This window comes from Antechinus flavipes, chromosome 5 (genome assembly GCF_016432865.1).
Source record: "Antechinus flavipes isolate AdamAnt ecotype Samford, QLD, Australia chromosome 5, AdamAnt_v2, whole genome shotgun sequence".
NCBI lineage: Eukaryota > Metazoa > Chordata > Mammalia > Dasyuromorphia > Dasyuridae > Antechinus > Antechinus flavipes.
This window is the reverse complement of record NC_067402.1, coordinates 229,283,714-229,305,829: the sequence shown is the minus strand read 5'-3', so window position 1 is coordinate 229,305,829 and position 22,116 is coordinate 229,283,714. Positions and strand designations below refer to the sequence as shown.

At 37.0% G+C, this 22,116-nt stretch overlaps 1 protein-coding gene and 1 pseudogene across 1 annotated transcript in view; one reads left to right on the top strand and one right to left on the bottom strand.

Moving 5' to 3' along the window:
* The window catches only part of LOC127538907 (tubulin alpha-1B chain), an 87,447-nt gene that overhangs the window by 52,122 nt on the left and 13,209 nt on the right, over positions 1–22,116 (bottom strand). The gene's annotated exons all lie outside the window — the stretch shown is intronic.
* Positions 1,689–20,270, top strand: LOC127564756 (myosin light polypeptide 6-like; annotated as a pseudogene).

Genomic DNA, 22,116 nt, shown 5'->3' with positions numbered 1-22,116 from the left:
GACAGAATGGTTGCACCTCCTGGTCAGTCTGTCTCTGTGTGATCTGGGTTGGAACCTGAAGGCAGGTGAGCTGGCCTAGTCATGGCCATTGATGGGTGGACAGATAGAGTAGCCTTAAAGGACACTACAAGTGGCACTGGAATAGAGAACACATGGCTAAGACCTCACCATGTAGCAGGTCTACAGGGTGGGAAAGAAGACAGATCTCTGCTCTAGTGAGTGGAATGTTCAGTATGAGACAAACAATAGTGAAGGTCTCAGACCAGGAGGTGCTAGAGAAAGAAATTTATAGAATGGTAAAGCAAGCAGGATTGGAAATTGATTTTAAAAGTGGGAGGTAGTAGATAATCAGATGACTTCCTATGATAAGAAAACACTGGGAGCCATCCCAGTACAGCATCACCTTATTTATCAAGTGATTAGAAGCACTTTAAGAGGTGCAAGCTGCAATCCATTAAAAGTAGATAATGAAGTGCAAACAGAGAATCATAAAACAAATGAGGGTTGTAAACTGGCTCTCATTGGGACCAGCCATGCCCATAAAATGGAGCCAGCAGAAGTTAGCTGTGGGAAAGAATCAGGAAGCAAACAAGAAGATGAAGGAGGTGGATGTGATGAAAAAGGAAGAGGTAGTGAGGAAGAAGCAGGAAGTGGATATGATGGAACAGGAGGGGGCAGGGATAAAATGAGAAATGAGGAAGTAAACAGAGGGACATATGACCTTGTAAAAAAAGACAGTGATAAGAGGAGGGAGGAGAAAGCAATCAGAGGGAAGGTCACCTCCCTCTCTGAAGCATGGCCTTCTCCCCCATCCCCTGCCCTCCCTGAGGAGATATATCTCCCATCTGCTCCCTCTGCACCCCCTTATGGAGGCTTTGGAGATTCCCAGACAAGATTAGGACAAATGATACAGAAAGCTGGAAGGTATGAAAGAAATGAGAATCAAATGCAATATGATGCAGCAGTATATTCAGCTGTGTCCCAATGTGCCCAATGGGCATTTAGCAAAATTCAAGCTTCTGGAAAGCAGAAGCCCTCAATGACTAAAATTAAATAGGTCCCAGATGAACCTTTTCCTGATTTTGTGGCCCTCTTACAGGCGGCTGTTGAGAGTTCAGTGGGCAGAGGAGAAGCCTCGGCCTCCTTATACAGAAATTGGCATGGGAGAATGTTAATTAACAAACTGCCAGAAGGTCGTGTTTATTTTAGATGGGGAGGCTGGCCTGGAAGAGATAATAAAGAGATATAAGAATGTCTGTTCCAGTGACTTCCAAATGGATGCCCTCACAGCTGCTATATCTAAAAGGGTTACAGCAGAAGACCAGCCCTGGCAATTTGCAGACAAACAGGGGATATTCTAACCCCTGGTGGTCCCAGGTCTCAGGTACAATCTATGGGGCAGGGACATTTTGAAGGCTTGTGGGGCCTCAATTTATATACCATCTCCACAGGATTTTTAACTGGGGTCATTGGGTGCTTGGGCACCACATTTCATATCATGCCCACAACATTAACGTGGAAATCTAACATCCCAGTTTGGGTACCCCAATGGCCTTTCTTAGTGGACAAAGCCCAAGCCTTACATGAAATTGCGCAACAACAATGGAAGGCCGGACATATAGAACTAACATCCAGCCCATGGAATAGCCCTGTATTTATCATAAAGAAAAAAATCTGAAAAATTCAGAATGTTAGTGGACCTTAGGGCCATTAATGCTACGATTGAACCTATGAGAGCCCTACAGCCTGGCATGCCATCTCCTAATCTAGTACCTACTGGTTGGCCAATTACAGTAAGCAATATATAAGATTATTTCTTCTCCATCCCTCTGTCCCCAGAGAAAAGATTTGCTTTTACCATCCTCTCTATAAACAATGCAGGACCTGATCTGTGCTACCAATGGAAAGTTCTCCCCCAAGGGATGTGTTGTAGCCCCACCTTGTGTCAGGCCTACTTAACACAAGTGCAAGAGCCAATTAGGAAAGTGTGGTTTCATGCCATGATACTGCATTATATAGATGGTATACTGTTATCAATGAGCAGTGGGAAAGATCTCTCTGCCTTGCTTAAAGAGACCATAAGCATTCTCACTCAACAGGACTGGTGGTAGCCCCAGAAAAGATCCAACATAAGTATCCCATCATTTACCCGGGACTCCGCATGGGGACTTCTGCAGTAACTAATCAGATACCTAACTAATCAGACAAGGTGAATACTCTGAACTTATTTCATAAACTAGTTGGACAAATTCAATGGTTAAGGTCTTGTGCCCCTATTCCTATTTCTTTAATGCAGCCTTTATATGACATTTAAACTCCCCTCCTAAATGGACCTCCTCTGTGAAGGACGTGATTTATAAGATCATTGCTCTCGCTTCTAAATCTGAAACAGCGAGATGGGACCCCATGTATCCTATAGAGATCTCTTTAGTAGACCAAAAAAGTCCTTCCGTGGTATTACATCAAGGTAATAAAATTTTGAAATATGTGTACATGACAAGACCCGAAAAGATATTACTGAACCATAATGAAATGCTGGGAGAACTTGCCCTTGAGGCAGGAAAAAGAGCTTCTCATCATTTACCCTTTGAACTGGGAGCTAGAGAAGTCATGATGCAAACTTATTGGTCTTGGACATATTATGCCCAATGGGCTACATCAAGCCAGCATTCTACATGCTCATTCCTTCCCTTGCTGTTCCATATTATGGTACAGCCCCCTCGTAAGACAACTGTTGATGAGCCTGTGCAAGGTGCAAATGTCTTTACTGACAGCCCTAAGAACCACAAGGCCTCAATTTATCATGAGTGCTCAAAAGAGATTCTGGTGTTAGAGACTCCTTATGAATCCACCCAGAAAAGTGAGCTTTTTGCTATCCTCAAGGCCTGTAAAAGATACTCTGAGCCCATTAATATCATATCAGATAGCTTATATGCTTCAGAGGCATTGAGGATGCTATCCTACAACCTCAAAATTCTTCACTTGCTAACCTTCTTGCTGATTTGCCCTGATTTAACAGACTAGGAAACATCCCATTTACATCCTGCATGTATACTCTCACCAATGCTATATAGGAAGCATATTTGCAGGCAATAAGATGGTGGACCATGCTTTGCAATGCTCTCTTTCATGGTTGCCATGAAACCTGCCCCTGAACATGCCCATGATTTTCTCCACTTACCTGCTAATTCTCTATGTTGTTTTTATGGCCTCACCCAGAAACAAGCCTGACAGATAGTGAAGCAATGTATCCAGTGTGTTCCATTTCTCCCTCCCTGGGGTTATTCCCCAATGATTTGTGGCAAATGGATGTGACACATGTGGTCCATGTGGCCATCCATGTCTGTATTGACATCTTTTCTAAATTCTTTTGGGCCTCGGTAGCCTTCTGTGATAACATTCCTTTAGTCATTAAACATTTGTGTAGTTGCTTCTCCTCTCATAGAGTTCCTAATACCATAAAGACCAATAACCTCTAAGCAGATGGACACCTTCTTTGCCACATTCACTATTAAACATATTACAGGGATTTCCTATAATCCACAGAATCAGGCCCTAATGGAACAGGCCCATCATACTCTGAAGACTACCCTTGTTAAACAGAAAGGGGGAGGAAGTAGACAGAATTCACCATGGCCCACACAGGCAGACATGGATAAGACCTTATATACTTATAAATTTTTGTGCCTAGACAGGGATACTGGCCTCTCTCCAGGAAGGATACATTTGGCACAATCTTATAGACAGGACGGAAAACTAGACCCTATGAAAACAGTGCATCAAGCACCAGAGAACATTCAAAAGATCCTTTGGAAGGATGAGGAAGGACATTGGCAAGGTCCATCCTTAGTACTTTAGAGAGGCCAGGATCTTTATGTCTTGCAGATCCTGATGGGGAAGTATAGTGTTCTCTAGTTCGATTTTCTTGGGATGTCTGGGAGCAGCCTTCATTTCAGTTCAGTAATCACCACAAGAGTAGCCAGGAGTTAAAGTCCAAATCCTTTATTGTCTCCTTGCCTGGAGCTGGACAGCTTTCTTAGAGGCCTTCCAGAGTCTTGGTTTGAGTGGAGAAATACAGGAGAGCCTGCCACCAGGAGCCTGAGGGAAGATAATCTCTCTCTTTGGTTCCGAGAGCTTGAGCTGTCACCCCCAGTCCTTTGGTTTCTCTGCCTCTAAATCTGGCTGAGTTTGTCTGAGCTTATATGCTCTCTTATCATAGGTGTGAATCTTATAGAACTATATTAAGTACTAAGTACATGTACTGAACTAGAGAACTATTAAGCACCATGCTAAACTAGATAATCATTGTCTTTATCAATTCCACTGACAACACATTGTAAGAATCCTTGTTTCAGAGTTCTGGCCCATAACAGGGAAGGCCACTAGATTCCAGAAAGAACAAGGAAAGTTGTTCCTCTTAAAACAGGGGCTAAAGAAAAAGAGGAGATGACCCAAGAAATGCCCAGACACAGTGCCATAGTGGGGAGATGACTACCCTTGCCAGACCAACTTAGTGATTGGATCCAACAAATTCCTTTTCCCATCCCCTTCTATTGTATCCCATGGACTCTATGTAGCCATTTTTGTATCATTACTTCTTTTGATTTTGCCTAGTTGCTAGGATGCTTTATATGTAGTCTTTAAAAATTCCAGAGAGTTTTTTATGGAAGGAACTTCTCATTCATAAACATAAGAACACTAAGTGTTATTAATAAAAAAGGGGAAGTTATTAGGGGCAATGAAGCACTGGTCTCTCTTTGAGATGTGCCACAGAGCTTGTATGCCACATCAGCTGGTAGCGCAGACCCAGAAGGTAAAAAGGTGCTTAGCCTCTGAGGCAGGAGGTTGTGTCTGGCAGGAGTTAAGGATGCTATAGGTTTCTTGAGATGTCCTCTTGCTAGATCTCCTCCTGGGATGCAACACTAATTCCAGAAGCCTCTCTTCTGAGGGTTCCACCTACACAGTTCTGAGTGGGCAAGGCATGGAAAATCCCAGAAGAAAGGCAGCATAAATAGATAGCCTTGAACAGAATTGCTCTCTTGCTCTTGCTCTCCTGAACTCTTGCTTCCTGCTACCCCCACTGAGAAGATGATTGGATAAAGATAGAATGGTTACACCTCCTGGTTGTCTGTCTCTGTATGATCCGGGTTGGAGCCTGAAGGCAGGTGAGTTGGCCTAGTTGTGGCTACCGATGGGTGGGCAGATAGTCTTAAGGGATGCTACAAACAGTATAAAAGAATAGACAATTTTAGTCTTCCAGGATTGTATTGGGTCTTGCAGGATCTCTTTCATGGTATAATGTTTTATGGTGTGATGGCTATGCCCTGGAAGAGTGTCACTATGTCTGCCACTTTCCAACCACTGAACCTCAATATAAAGAGATCACCAATAGAGGCAATAAGTCAGTCAGTTAATAGACATTTATTAGGTACCGAGATCTTATAGGGCTCCAGAGGTTAGGGAAACAGAGGCAAGGGTAGGTAGAACACTGATGAGTAGGAATATCCAGGAAAGGATCATAAATTCAGTTCTAACATGTTGGGGGAGTTAGGAGGAAGGATCATAAATTCTAACAAGTGAAGAAGCTAGAGACATTAAGTCTGAGACAGAAGATGTCTAAATATCTAAGATGAACAATCTGGAATTTTATGACTCTTTGGAATAACAGCGGTCAGGGCTCCCAGCCCTAATTATCTCAGTCCTAATGGCCTAATAGAAGGAAGGGGAAATTGCCACCAAGGAAACTGACACAGAACAATTCAGGGAAACTGAGGTATAACAAATATACCGGCCAAATTTCTCTGCAATTTCTACATTTAATTAATAAAATTTTAATAAATAATTTTAAGGGTCCAGAACTATGACTTTATGGATGAAGGGAATACTTGTGAAGTAACTCCCTCTATTTGGTGCAGATCTATACTGTTGGGATAGGGAAAATGATGGGGAGGGAACTAAGAGGTTCTAAGCTTTTGTTGTTTCTTCATTCTTTGTTGTTGTTGTTCTTTCATTTGGAGGGGGGCAAGGCAAATGGGGTTAAGTGACTTAGGGTCTCACAACTAGTTTGTGTTAAGTGTCTGAGGCTGAATTTGAATTCAGGTCCTCCTGACTCCAGGGCCTGTGCTCTATCCACTGCATCATCTAGCTGTCCCATTCCTTTTTTCTTAAAGAGAATCAATGATATGAAAAGGATGATATTTTGATTTGTGAATGAGTTGAATATGAGTGAAGCAGAGCTGGGCAAAGTTGTCAACCTTGATCTTTCCTTCAGAATCATTGGAATCCATTTGTAAGACAAAGATCAAGACAATTAGTGATGGTCCAGGATTGCATAGCTAGTATGTGTCAGGAATAGGACTTAAACCTAGGTCTCATTGACTTCTAGACCAATTATCTGTTCATTAGACCAAATTCTAAAATGAGATTTGATAACTTTACTAAATTAAAATTTAGTAGAATTAAAAATAAATGGAAGAGGACCCACACTTAACACCATATACCAAGATAAGATCAAAATGGGTCTATGACCTAGGCATAAAGAACGAGACTATAAATAAATTAGAGGAACATAGAATAGTTTATCTCTCAGACTTGTGGAGGAGAAAGAAATTTGTGACCAAAGATGAACTAGAGACCATTACTGATCACAGAATAGAAAATTTCGATTACATCAAATTAAAAAGCCTTTGTACAAATAAAACTAATGCAAACAAGATTAGAAGGGAAGCAACAAACTGGGAAAACATTTTCACAGTTAAAGGTTCTGATAAAGGCCTCATTTCCAAAATATATAGAGAACTGACTCAAATTTATAAGAAATCAAGCCATTCTCCAATTGATAAATGGTCAAAGGATATGAACAGACAATTTTCAGAGGATGAGATTGAAACTATTACCACTCATATGAAAGAGTGTTCCAAATCATTATTGATCAGAGAAATGCAAATTAAGACAACTCTGAGATACCACTACACACCTGTCAGATTGGCTAAGATGACAGGAAAAAATAATGATGAATGTTGGAGGGGATGCGGGAAAACTGGGACACTAATGCATTGTTGGTGGAGTTGTGAACGAATCCAATCATTCTGGAGAGCGATCTGGAATTATGCCCAAAAAATTATCAAATTGTGCATACCCTTTGATCCAGCAGTGTTTTTATTGGGCTTATATCCCAAAGAAATACTAAAGAAAGGAAAGGGACCTGTATGTGTCAAAATGTTTGTAGCAGCCCTGTTTGTAGTGGCTAGAAACTGGAAAATGAATGGATGCCCATCAATTGGAGAATGGCTGGGTAAATTGTGGTATATGAATGTTATGGAATATTATTGTTCTGTAAGAAATGACCAGCAGGATGAATACAGAGAGGACTGGCGAGACTTACATGAACTGATGCTAAGTGAAATGAGCAGAACCAGGAGATCATTATACACTTCGACAACGATATTGTATGAGGACATATTTTGATGGAAGTGGATTTCTTTGACAAAGAGACCTGAGTTTCAATTGATAAATGACGGACAAAAGCAGCTACACCCAAAGAAAGAACACTGGGAAACGAATGTAAACTATCTGCATTTTTGTTTTTCTTCCCGGATTATTTATACCTTCTGAATCCAATTCTCCCTACGCAACAAGAGAACTGTTCGGTTCTGCAAACATATATTGTATCTAGGATATACTGCAACATATCCAACATATAAAGGACTGCTTGCCATCTAGGGGAGGGGGTGGAGGGAGGGAGGGGGAAAAATCGGAACAGAAACGAGTGTCAATATAATGTAATTATTAAATAAAAAATTTAAAAAATTAAAAAAAAATAAAATAAATGGAAGATACAATGATAACCTAAATTATCATTTGAGTATGGAGACCTTTTAAGGGTCAGATAATTAAAAAGACAAGAAAAGCAGTCAATTACAAATATACATATAGTCATGCAAAGTCCTGCATTAGTCATATATGTGTTCTGGGTTAAGAATCCCTATTTTAGGCAATTTACTGGGATAGAGAATCAGTCCTGAATGGAATTATGATGCTGCCTTGGAATCTATTGTTCCTATGGTAAGGTTGTTAGGGCTGTCAAAAGTATGGTTGTTGGAGTGTATTCCATAGCACCTGCCATATTTCTTTTCATAATATACATGAGGATATGTTTGCTATTTGGGGTTAATGTAATTGCAAATGATGGGGTTCTTCCTAGTCAGGGAACCAAATGATGAGATCATTCCCAGTCAGGGAACCAAATTATAGGGTTCTAGTGGAAGTCACAGAGTTGTGGAAATCCCCTTTTTAATGGCGACACAGGTCCTTTGTGAAAGAATTTGCGAACCCAAAGAGTTTTAGGTGGCAAAAATGGAAATTTATTGTTGGATGAGAAATCAGCTTTGCTACTAAAACTGACTTCTTCAGTGGCAAAATCCTATTAGGGAAATGGAGATTGGCACTGAGAAGAGAATGTCTTCACAGCGCAGGGTCCTGGCAGCGATGCCAAAGAGACAAAGAATGCTATTTTGGAAATTCTGCAAAGAAATGAGTAAACAGAAACTTGAGCAGATCTTGGTGTGGGGTTGAGGGCAGTTTGAGCTGATCAGACCATGATCTCCCAATTGAAATCACTTTGAAGGCTTTTTCAGCCTGAATTTGAATAGAGATCTGGCTATCAATGATTTACCTTAGAAATGGCCCAACCAGGATGATATGCTCTCATAGACTCTCTGGAGTCTAGTCAGGAATCAAAGGGGACAGAATTTCGGAGTATTAATTTTACAATTCAAAAGGGAACACAGTTTCACACCCCCATCACAAGTATCACCTCTTTTTGAGGATGTTGCTTTGTTAGAAAATATATACATGTTTACAAAATCTATACATAGTAATATTGATAAATTGAGGCTTCTTTCTCTCTAATTTAGGATACTGTTAAAGCTTTTCTCTCATATAATCTAGGTTACCATTCACACAGAAATTTCAAAGGAAAAGATGTAACATTTAAAGCAAAGACTCTATTGTGCTTTTATCAAAGAACATGCCTCAAGGCTATTCCTCTTGGCCAGTCAAAGCTATTTAGAGATAATATGGTATTCTAAAGAGTTCTTTGTTTGGAATCCATACTAATTGTTTATTCTTCAGTTCACCTAAATCATTTGTTATCCTTCAGTATTTTGTGTATAACTCAAAACTGAGACAATCTCTCCATTTTTAATTATTTTAGGATTGTAGATTTAGATTTGAAAGGGGCCTTAAATGTTGTCTAGTAAATTTATCTCATTTTACTGATAAGAATTCTGAGAAAAATAAAGCAACTTGGTCAAAGGTAAATAGCACAAAATCACAGAGTGACAAGAGTTATATTATAATTTGACCCAGGGCTTTTGGCTCCCCGTCCAAGGTATCTATCCAGAGCCATCTCCAGTTGTCCTGATCTATGTCTGGCCACTGGACCTAGATGACTCTGAAGGGGAAAATAAGGCAGGTGACCTTGCATAATCCTCCCTCATATAAATCCAGTTCCCTGGCATGTCATGGTATCATTTTCCTGATGTAATGGTCCTCTTCGAGAATGAAGGACAAATAAAAACAACCATAACAGCAACAAAAACAATAGTAACAATTCTTTCCTTTATACATTGTTGCCCCTAGCCCCCACTAATGTGTATCTTAGTCCAAAAGAAGTAGTTATTTTTGTAGCACTGTAAGTCCTAGAGATAACAAACTTGTCCTAAGGGAAGATCAGAAAGATTTATATTCTAATTTTATGTCTACCATTTAGATAGAATCTTTGTGAACTGGAAAACATAATAAACTTTAGTACATCCTTGTTAACTTCATATATATAATAGGCATCATACTTCTTGCCTTCTCATTGGGGTAGAAGGAAAAAGAGAATTTGGAACTAATAAAAAAAAAAAAAGTTAAAACTATCCCCATCTTGTTGATTGATTTGTCCTTAACATGCATCAGAAATAGGACCTTTCTGAATAAAAGGGAAATTGCAGACCCATCTTTGGTGCTACTATCACATTTGAGGTGCTTATAGTGTCACTCAATATATTGCTACAATCCTTGGAAACTTCCCTTGGCCCTTCTCCAGGCCGATCTGAGACCAAAGGCCTTTGCAGTGTTCCAGTACCTAGTGGAAGACCAACTCAAGACCCAGAGTACCACAATGGTTTGGTCCTGTCTCCAGTCCTCCTGAGACCTCTACTGGCTATAAAGAATATCCTTTTGAAATAAAATAAAAAACAATTCTATATACAAAAGTTCTGTGCATGGTTTATGTTTCTCTCCTCCTTGAGCATATCACTTCTTATTTATTTTTAAAATAATAAACCCATTTAGAATGCAATTGTTACTAAATATAGGAAGCAATGGAGTGCCTATTGTGTACCAGCCACTATGTTTTACAAATATTATATGAGCATGAGAATCCATCAATTCATCTCCTTAATTATTTCCTAAAACATGATCCTAAAACATAAGTGCAGCATTTACAGAGACTTTATATCAAGTCCAGCATGCAAGTTTTATTTATAAGAAGAGGAGCTCAGCACAAAGTGATAAAGATAATTTAAAAAGGGATGAATAATCAATTTTAAGTTAGCTGACTTTATAGAGAAGAGGACAAATCAGTAAAAAAGTAATCAATACATCAAAAATATCTGAAAGTGTATACAATGTTCCATACTCTTGTATTGCCATCTCTACAAAGCAGTAGAGGAAGCTATCTTCTCATATCTACTATTTTGGGACTAAGCTTTTTCTTTGTAATTTTGCTACATTCACTTTTGATTCTTTTCATTTATATTATTATAGTTATTGTTGTAGACATTGTGTATATTGTTTGACTCTGCTTACTTCACCAAATTCATGTAAGTCCTTCCATGGTATTACATTATATTCATGTATAACAATTTGTTTACTCATTCCCTACTTAATGTTGAGTGCCCATATACTTTAATTTTTTATTGTTGTTTAGTCAACAATATAATTGTTTATTCAGTCCTATCTAATTCTATATTACCTCATTGGGGGTTTTCTTGGTAGAGATACAGGAATGGTTTGCCATTCCTTCTCCAGCTATTTTACAGGTAAGGAGACTAAGTCAAAACAGGATTAAGTGATGAGCCCTACCCTGCTGATAAGTGTCTAAAGTTGAATTTGAATTCAGTAAAATGAATCTAATTGACTTCAGGTCTGGTGCCCTATGCACTGTTCCACTTAGTTAAGTATATACTTTAATAGCAACTTCAAATAGCATAGAGACATAAAAGAAGTACTAAATAAAATGACAGATTATAATATGAATTTCAGTAGGGAATTTCAAAAGTTCAGGTTAGAATTGTTGACTCGCTTCCTTTGTTTCTCTTATCCCACTGGTCAGATAGCGAACAGGAAGTAAAGTTTTTTAGAAAAGTGAAGGGAGCTTTCCAGAGAAATAGGCCAAAAAAAATTGTAGGTTGGACTTCAGTCACCTCACCAACCACAATCTTCCGGCTTGGCTTAGTCTGTTGTCCACTCAAATCTGCTGGCATCTTCTCTTGCTTCTCCTTATCTCCATGCACATGCCAATATACCAAGAGATCTTTGAGATCTCTCCTCATCTACCTTCACTGCCTGTTCTATAGGAGAAGTTTAAAGGTCAAAAGGATTCAATCCTATTACTTCTAGGAGTTCCCAGCCAGGTGAAAAGGCCAAGAAACTTTGAAAACATTGGGTAATGCTTGTGTGTGAGCATTTCTACCCTTCCAGGTCTTGATGACACCTGTGTGGAAGGGAATACACTGAAATGGAATTCTCTTGCATATCAAATCCCTATGAAATGTGCTAGGTGGGGTAAAGATGACTTTAATTCTTTTTTTCCCCCTACTTGAGAAAAACTAGCTCTTTCCAGAAGCTTTTGAAATGCCATAGCTTATTGAATTAATTTATATGCTCACATGTATAGTTTTAAACTAAGGTTGTTCATTATATTGAAAAAATTTTTGCTTTGTTCTGAAGAGGGGAGAGCTCAACTCTTACTATTTGTGCTAACATAATTATTTCTACATATCATAATATCTCAGTACAGGCAATTGCTGTCTTATGGGTTGTTATCTAAAAGTTCTTTTATAAGGCTGCTGCTTGAAACTTAACATTTTCCCACTAAAGGATTTTTATAAATGGTGCTTAGGTCAGACTAGTTCATAGAAGACTTTAAGGCTGCTAAATTGTGGTTCTAATTGTACTAGATGGAAGTAGCAAGACATATAATAAAGGAGGGAAGGAGGAAGAGGGGTTTCCTCTCTTTTCATGGGTACGAGACCAATCTTTGGATAAAATGGCAAAAGAGGGAAATCTTCCCATATAAGTAGCAGAGGGAATATAACCTTAGATGTAAAGTCAGGAAGATTTGAGTTACAATTTGACTTCAGACACTAACTGATTATGTGATATGGCCCTCTGCACATTATTTAACTTCTGCCTCAGTTTTTTCAACTACAAAATAGGTATAATACCATCTATCTTCCAGTGTTGCTGTGAGGATCAAATGGGATATTTGTAGTGTTTAGCACAGTACCTTGCACATCATGCATTCAATAAATGTTTGTTTTCTTTTTCCCTCCCTCCTTCCTAGTGTCCCCTTCCCCAGATTCAGATAATTGGATAAATGTTGTACTATAATGGAGAGAGTACTGAACTTGGATTCAAGAGAAGCTGAGTTCAAAGCTTACCACATACATTTCCCATCTGTAAAGCCTTGAGCAAGTCACTTGATCTTTTCTCAGACTGTTTCCACATCTCCTAAATAGGAATAATAATAATAATAATACCTATTTCACAGTGTTGTGAGGCTCAAGTAAGATTAACATCTGTAAAGCATTTTCTAAACTTTAAAATGCTATGTAAAGGTTTCCTCTTTTTAATAGGGGAACATTCCTTATAGATAAGCATTTTGTGATATCAGATGAACATCCCTTTTCTGTTAAGATGTGTATCTGTTAAGATTTATTCTATTAACAAAATGCCTACATTCAATGGAAAGAAGAATTTTTGTGGCATTGAAAATGTGTATGCTTATAAAATGTCATGTTAAATAATTTCCTCTCTGTCACTCCCTGCCCCTCTACCCCATGTTATTCTCTAAGCCTTTGTCAACTCTGTTTATATCCTCTATGCCTAGTTTGTGGGTTCCTAGGGCCCCCATTCTAGTTTACTGCTACGTATGGTGGCACCCCATTTAGGTCTTCTATATCTCTGAAATGGATTCATCTTCCTTTCCTCTCCTCCTGAAAATCCTATTTCTTCAGTCCAGCAGTCTAGATGAGAGAAAGAATATATTTGCTTGAACCCACTCTGATGTGTGAATCACTTGTCCTTAGTCTTCATAGAATATTTGTATTTTTCAAAAGAGTATTTCTTCACTATGTAATTATAATGACCAAATTTGACCCTGAAGAAGAGAGGAAAGAATGCTTCTGCCAGAAGAGTTGGGAAATGGGGTGTACAACATGCTCTATATAGCCAGGCTTGAGTGATAGATATGTTAGTCATTTTTGCTGAGCTGCTTTTTTTCCTACTTTGTTTCAAAAGATGGATTGCTGGCTAGGGGAGGAAGAGAAATCAGAGTTAAAAGATGATTTTTAAAAATTCAAAAACATCAATAAAATAAAAAAGAAACACATTTGTGAAATTTAACTACAAAAGTATATTTTTCTTTTCTTTTCTTTTCTTTTTTTAAAAATTGTTCTATAATGGCAAGTCGTGCCCAAGAAAATTCAGCTCCCATAATGGAGATAGGGTTGATTTTTAATTATCCCAGCATATATTAGACCCTTATATAATCTTTGGCTAATTTAAAATTTAAGATTGTTTTCTTCATAATCTACACTCAATTTGTTGCCTCAAAGTTATTCAAATGATAATTTAGGGGAAACGAGATTCTGGGGGATCTTTTTTTCTCTCATACTAGATTGTTAATCTTATTCTTCATAATTTTGGTAATAGATAAAATATTATTTGGGGGACACAGCAGTTATTAACATTTGAAAAATATTTTCAGTATTTTTTCATATATATATGTTTTATAAACTTACAGCCTCTCTTAAAGGGAAACTGTCACTGTAGTCTCAAGATCACTAGTCTTGTAGCAGAGCTATTTATGAGAAATGATGCAAAAGTAGACATGACAGAACTTGGTAACTGACTGGTTATAGGGATGGGGATGAAAGAAAGAGAAGCTGAGGATGATATCTAGGTTGGAAGCTTGGATGACTAAGAGAATGATTTTACCCTCAATTGTAATATTTTTGAAGTTTGAAAGGGAAAGGGAGATTAGTGGAGGAAAAATAATGATACATTGAGTTTAAGATACCTATGGGACATAGTTTGAAATGTCTAATAAAAGTTAAAGATGTAAATTTAAAGATTAGGGCTAGATAAATAAATCTGAGAGTCATCTACATGAAGATAATTGAGTCCATGGAGATTAAGAAGATCATTAAGTGAAATAGTATAGATGGAAAAGAGAAGTAGACCTAGAACAGATCCTTCAGGGACACACACAATTAGCCTGAAGACTTGGATCAAGATCTAGCAAAAAAAAAAGACTGATGAGCTGTCTGACAGGTAGGAAGAGAACCAGAATAGACTAGTCATGGAAATTTAGAAGAGAGTACCAAGAGAAAATAAAAATTAGATTATAAACTTCTTGAGAACTGTCTTTTGCCCCCTTCTGCTTAGCACAATGCCTAGCATACAACAAGTGTTTAATAAATATTAATTGATTGATTGGTCAAAACCATAGAGGTGAGAAATAAACATGGCAAAAATTTGGAGGAAAGTGAGGAGTTCGGCCCTAGAATTTGGGCTACATATTAAAGAATAGTGGAAAATGAAGATGGATAGATCTAGTAAAGTTAGTTATAAAGGGCCTTTAAGGAAAGTAAAGATATTTTAACTTGACATATAGTAGGAAGTAGGGAATCTCAGTATTAAAGTTTCTTGAATAGGGGAATGACATTATTAAAATGGTATATTCAAAAGATTTGGAATCTGGCTTTTTTTAAGGCAAGCAGGATTAAGTGACTTACCAAGGTCACACAGTTAATAAGTTGTCTGAAGCAGGACTTGAACTCAGGTCCTCCTGATTCCAGGACTAATCTATCCATTGTGCCATCTAGATACTCCTAACACCTGGTTTTCTAAGCCTGCATAGTAGGGCCAGGATAAAGGGATCATAGACTTGTATAATTTGGGGGATGTATATGGATATACTTTTTCCAAGAGGTGCATGGAGTGTTAAGGAAAGATGAATGCCTCTGGGATAAGGAATTGCCTTTTCAGGCCTGCTTATCTACCTTTGGTGTCCACTTGTCACCCAACTCTCACTTATGGCTCAAAGAAATTGTAGCATAGGCAGAGCTCACCCTCCAGTGAAACTATCTAAGTAGATGGGCTAAACTGGGATCAGGGTAACTAATAGGGCCCCAAACCTGTCAGTGAATTAGGGAAATGTCCATCCCAGACATATGAAGACTCCTCCCCCACCTCCAGAAAAGGGGTGGATGAGAACAATTTGTTCTAATAACCAGGAAGGCAACTGAACCAGGTACTCTGGAGTATTTATTACTCTTAGATTAGTCAGACTAGTCAGACACTGATTACATCCTGAGCTGTTGCCAGTCATCCTGACTTTTGTCCTGAAATTTGATGACTTAGGAAGAGAGAGTAAGGCTGATGACTTTGTGCAACTTTGCCTCACTTAAATCTATTTTATGCACAAGTCATTGATTCTCTTTGAAAACAAAGGGTGAACAATAACAACATTTCCCAAAGTTTTGTTTTCCATTTTCTTTGGCTTTGGAGCAGCTTCTGCTCAAATTTTTTGTCTTCTTAGAAAGAGGAAGAAGCCACCTCAATACTTCATGCTTTTCCTGTCATTTTAGAAGGGATAGAGCAAAAGGATGCTGCCTCAGCATCCATGAATAAGAAGGCAAAAGGGAAATGGAGATTGTTTTGTGAGGCCATAAATTTATTTGGTAGAAGAGTTAGAAGCTTAGTGGACCAGAGATTGAAATGGTAGAAACTTCCAGGAGGTTCAGTGTAGATCAGAGAAAAGCAAGCTGGAAGCTGAGCACAGTTTCAATTCAGAGTTTTTCTTCTCTATTCCCTCAAAGCTCAGTTAAGAGAGCTCCAATTAGTTATATCATTATTGTTGTTTTTAACCAGCCCAATCCTCTTCCTTATTTTATTCTCAGAGCTTATAGCAGCCTGTTATTTGAGGCTTTGCTAATTATGTTAATCTATTATATGGCCATTGACAGTGAACTATTTAATCTCATGAGTTTAGAAGATTATGACTGAAGGAATGAAACCAGTTTAGAAAGTTCTGGTTTGTCTGAGGAAATGATGAATCACTGATACTAGTTCTGAAGTTGTTGCTGTAATTCAGGCATGAGATGAAGAGGGACTGCATTAGTGATGGTTGTGAGATGGAATTAAAATGGGCAAATCTGCTGGTCATAGTGGCAAGTAGTTCTTGCTAGTGGGAGGCTGAGGCTAGTAGATTGTTTGTACTTAGGAGTTCTGAGCTTCAGTAGAACAACAATTGATTCTGTATTGATTGACACCTAGAATGGGAAAACTATCCACATTGCTTAAAGAAACATAAATATGTCAGGTTAATAAACAAAGTAGGTCAAAGTTGGCAAAGTTGCCATGTCAGTCATCAGTGAGATTAGGCCAGGTAATGACTGCTGCCTTTCCAGCCTGAGCAAGATAGAGAGACCCAATCAAAAGGAAAGTCTCAAAACAAAACAAAACAAAAAAAGATGAATCTGAGACATTTTGAAGAAAAAAATTGCAAGTTGAGGACATTTTAAACATGGAGATGATAGAGAGGGAAGAATCAAGAAGAGTCAGAAATATCTCTTTTCATTAATTTTTTTTTTTTGTAAAGAAGGGAACAGGTGCAAAGAGAGAAAAAAGCTTAAAATAACTAGTTTAGGAAACTAGAAGAATTAATGGTACCATTGACAAAAATGAAGTGGTCGTGAAGGAAATACCTTTTTGTTGTACTAGTTGATTTTTTTTTTTTTGATGTGTGAAATATCAATTTGCTTTTGAGTTTACTGAGTACATGTTTATATCCAGAGTGAAATAAAAGCTCTTTAGGCAGTAGTACTTTTATACTTTGGACTTTAGTAGTAGTACTACTAGAATGGAGCATAGTTGGCTGTTAAGCCAGAGACATAGCTAGCACAACTTTGACAAGTTAAGTTGTGGGAGTTTAAGGAATTGAATGTAAATCAATTGTATGTTTTCTGAAAAAATAGAGGTGAGAAGAGGACCCTGGAGGACAGACATATAAGGGAGACAGAGGAATGTTTAGTCAGCTCTGTCACCTACCATGTTGTTATCATTTGTCTTTTGTCCCCAAAGAGAACTATGACTTCAGAGAGGTGATTCCATGAATGCAAGTAAATTGGATTTGAGTGAGGAAGGGCACTACAAAGTCACTAACTTCATTTTCTCTTCTGGATCCACCATCCAGTGGCTAAAACATAGATCAGGATGAAAAGAGATGGTCCTGGATCCAGTAGGAGATCTTGATCTTTTTAAGCTAAGGTCTTTAACAGGTCTCAGTTTGATTGAGGGAAATACTCATTCAGTGATTTAGGCTAGGCAAGAAAGAAATGAGTCAGAGAATAACCTTTTTTACCTAATTAAAAAAAAAAGAATTAATCTGGAAGGGGAAAACCTTAGGATTTCTAGTCAAAAGAGCAACAATTGCTGTTTATATTCACATATGCCACAGAGAAATTCAAGGAAGGCCAAGCTTGAGGAAAAGCCATTAAAAATTATTTTAGTGTTTTCTTGAAAATTATTTTAGTGGAATACCTTACATTTTGTTTCACAGGAGGATTCTAAGAGGAGGGGAATTATTTCAAAATGACAGCAAGGTAAACAATAAAATTATCTATTTATATATCTACCTATATTTAAAGAAGCTTTGGAATCTTGAATAATAACAGTTTAATTTTGATTCTTTGAGAAAGTAGTGATAAAAGTAAAGATTTTATTTTGTTCTATGTGAATCTGTGAGGAGATAATGTTTAACTATCATTTATAAATAGTGTGAGTTATAACTGCCATCAGTAAAGAGACTTAGTTTCACAATTATCTGTGAAGAAGTTTATTTAGCTATGTGCCATCTTTTGAGAGAGACTTTTAATAATCATATCTTGCGATAAACTATGGGAACAGAAAAAAACAAATGAAGAAAATTTCTTTCCTGAAAGAACTGTTTTAACTCTTATCTTATTAATAGTAGATGAAAGGGAAGACTTTGGTTATGCTTGCGATCAGAATGATGAGACTGTGTTTCTCAAGTGAGAAGTCAAGAGTCACAATAATAATTAGGGGCTGTGATCTTTTGCAAAGATAAAACATTATAAACATTTATGTTTTTGGTTAATATTGTTTATATCGTAATGCTTTGTATAGACAGTAACTTTGGTATCTTTGATATTTCCTTAAATCTAGGAGATTAGGGACTTTGATATTTATCAGAAATGAGCAACTGCTTATAGGAAGAGAAGCTTTTCTAGTTTATTTAATAAATAATATTGTTAAATATTTATTTAATAAGTAATATTTTAAAAACAAGAGCTGGAGTACAGAGCTTATTTATTAATGAGTGAGTATTGATATTTTAGTAAATAATAAAAAACTATCTAAATATGTCCTTGTGTTACTTTAGAATAAAATTGGTAATTGTGAGTTAAATAACAGGCTAGGGTGTGACTGGATCATCTAAGTTACATATTAGAATGAATTAATAATATATATTCTGTATTTATCTACTTGTATACATGTTGCAATCCTATCTTCCAACATAGGGAGAGCTTCTGGAAGACAAAGACTGTCTTTTTGTTGTTTTCATTGTCTTCATAGTTCTAATACCTAGAACATTGTAGGTGTTTGTTAAAGCAAATTATATTTCATATGAATTTTTTGCTTTATTCTGAAAAATTACTATGCATGTATATTGTTCTTCAGTAAATAAAAATTCAGTTCATTAAAAAAGAGAAGTCTATTTTTTCTAATAAGGGAACTATCTTTTATGGATTAATTTAAACAATGTTTTTCATGTAACTCACCAAAATAATAGAAATTAGAGGCATCAAATGATTAGTAAGAGGACACAAAACTATTGAACCATGAATCAGGTCTACAGCAATCAGGGCTTATATTAATTTAGATAACTTTTTATTATTTTATTTATTCTTAATATTTGTTGGTTCACATCATAAGGATTTTTGCTTTTTAGTCTAACCTTTTTTTGCCAGTACCAAGAAAGAAAAAATGATCAGATAATAAAAATGTAAAGATTATTTTGTCTCCACTTTGTCAATGTTCTTTGCTCCCTATTGCACTTTTTCAGACCTTCTCTGTTTCTTTGTCTCTGTCTCTGTCTCCTACCATAATGTATCATACAACAATCTCTTCTCCTTTGAGGATAACTATATCCAGTTTATCACTTGGTCCAACTCTTAGAAACTATCTACCAACTTTGAGGACATTATTCTTTTTTCAATGTGTTCAGGCCTGGCTCAAAGTATTTCTCTCCATCCCAAATCTTGTCCTTATGCTAGAGACCTTCAACATATATGTTGATGTTTTCTCAAACACACTAACTTCTTAGTTCCTCAATATACTCATTGAAACATTTGTCATTGAGTATACTCAATGAAACAAATGTTTCATTTCCCTACCTAAAAAATATGAAGTTGGGAGTCATTTCATAGTGCAGCAGCAGTAGTGGCAGCAGGAGCATCAGGTTGCACGGTCAAAATATGTGATTTCACAAAAGATCAAACAGCAGAGTTCAAGGAGGCTTTCCAAGCTGTTTGACAGAACACAGGATGGAAAGATCTTCTACAGCCAGTATGGGGACATGATTTGAGCCCTGGACCAAAAAAAAAATATATGCTGAGGTGCTCAAAGTCTTAGGGAATCCTAAGAGTTATGAGATGAATGGGAAGGCACTAGATTTTGAACATTTTCTGCCAATGCTGCAAACTGTAACAAAGAATAAGGATCAGGGTACATATGAAGACTATGTAGAGCAGCTTTGGGTCACAGTCATGAGGGCTGAAATCCAACAAGTCCTCATCATCCTGGGTAAGAAGATGACAGAAGAAATAGAGGTATTGTTGGCAAGACATGAAGACAGCAATAGTTGTATCAGCTATGAAGAGCTAGTCCAGATGGTGGTGAATGGCTGAGAACAATTCACCTTTCCACAAATACTCCCTAACTTTCTCAGTATGAAAATCATCTTCTTGCCCCTGAAACAACTGACTACATTTTCAGGATTACCAAAATCCTTACTTCCAACCACCACCATATGTCTTCTTTGGCCTATTTGCTCTCTGCTTTTACCAAATAAACTTGCTTTCTGCTCCTGAAGAAAAAAAATCTGGTCTGACTTTAATCGTCTATTATTCCATATCTCCCTATACCTTTTTCTGTTTTTTGTTCTCAATATTATTTTATTTTTTCCAAATATAAGTAAATATAATCTTCAATGCTCATTTTTCTAAGATTTCGTGTCCCCAATTTTTCCCTTCCTCTCTTACCTTTCCCCTCCCCAAGATTACAAGCAATCTGATATAAGTTATACATATATAACAATTTTAAACATTTTCATATGTGTCATATTGTGTAAAAAAAAATCAGAGCAAAGAGGAAAAAACCTTGAGAAAGAAAAAGCAAGTAAACAAACAAATAAAAAGATGAAAATACTATGCTTTGATCTAAATTCAATAGACAAAAGTTCTTTCTTTGGATGCAGATGGCATTTTCTATCCCAAATCTATTGGAATTGTCCTGGATCACTGATTTGCTGAGAACTAAGTCTATCATAGTTGATCATCACATAATTTTGCTATTATTATGTATTCAATGTTGTCCTGGTTCTGCTCACTTCACCCAGCATCAGGCTTTTCTGAAATCAGGCTGTTCACCATTTCTTGTAGAACAATAATATTCCATTATATTCATATATCATAACTTATTCAGCCACTTTCCAATTGGCAGACATCCACTCACATTCCCATTTCTTGCTATTACAAAAGAGCTGCTACAAACATTTTTGCACATGGCTATCTTTTTCCACAGACCCAGTACAGACATTGCTGGATCAAAGGGTATGCACCTTTTTGAGATGATTCTCAAAGCCTTTTGGGCATAGTTCCTTTTGTTTTTAATTGTTGAATTTTTTTCTGGTTTCACAGGTATATTAACTTTTTAATCATGTTGGAAGAGAAAAATCAGAACAAAAGGGAAAAACCACGAAAGAAAAAAAAAAAACAGAAAAAAGAAGTGAATATAGCATGTGTTGATTTACATTCAATCTCTATAATTCTTTTTCTGGATCAGATGGTGTTTTCTATCCAAAGTTTTTGGGATTGCCTTGGATCACTGAAGCACTGAGAAGAACCAAGTCCTTCATAGTTGATCACTGCACAATCTTGCTGTTATTATGTGCAATGTATTCCTAGCTCTGCTTATTTCACTGAGCATCAGGTCCTGTAAATCTTTCCAGGCCTTTCTAAAACTATCTTGTTCAAAATTTTTTTAAATAGAACAGTAATATTCTATTATCTTAATATACCAAAACTTATGCAGCCATTCCCCAGTTGATGGGCACCTACTCATTTTCAAATTTTTTCTGCCACAAAAAGAATTGCTACAAATATTTTTGCACATGTTTTCCTTTATGATTTCCTTGGGATACAGATCTGGTAGTGATATTGCTGGATCAAAGGATATGCACAGTTGGCCTTTTGGGCATAGCTTCAAATTGCTCTCCAGATTGGCTGCATCAGTTCACAATTCCCCCAACAATGCATTCATATTCCAGTTTTCCCACATCTCCTCCAACATTTATCAGTATCTTTTCCTGTCGTCTTAGCCAAGGTGTGAAGTGGTACCTCAAAATTGTTTGAATTTGCATTTTTCTAATCAATAGTAATTTAGAGTATTTTTTCATATGATTATAAATGGCTTTAATGTCATCTGAAAATTGTGCATTTAATCCTTTGGACCATTTAGCAATTATATATATAT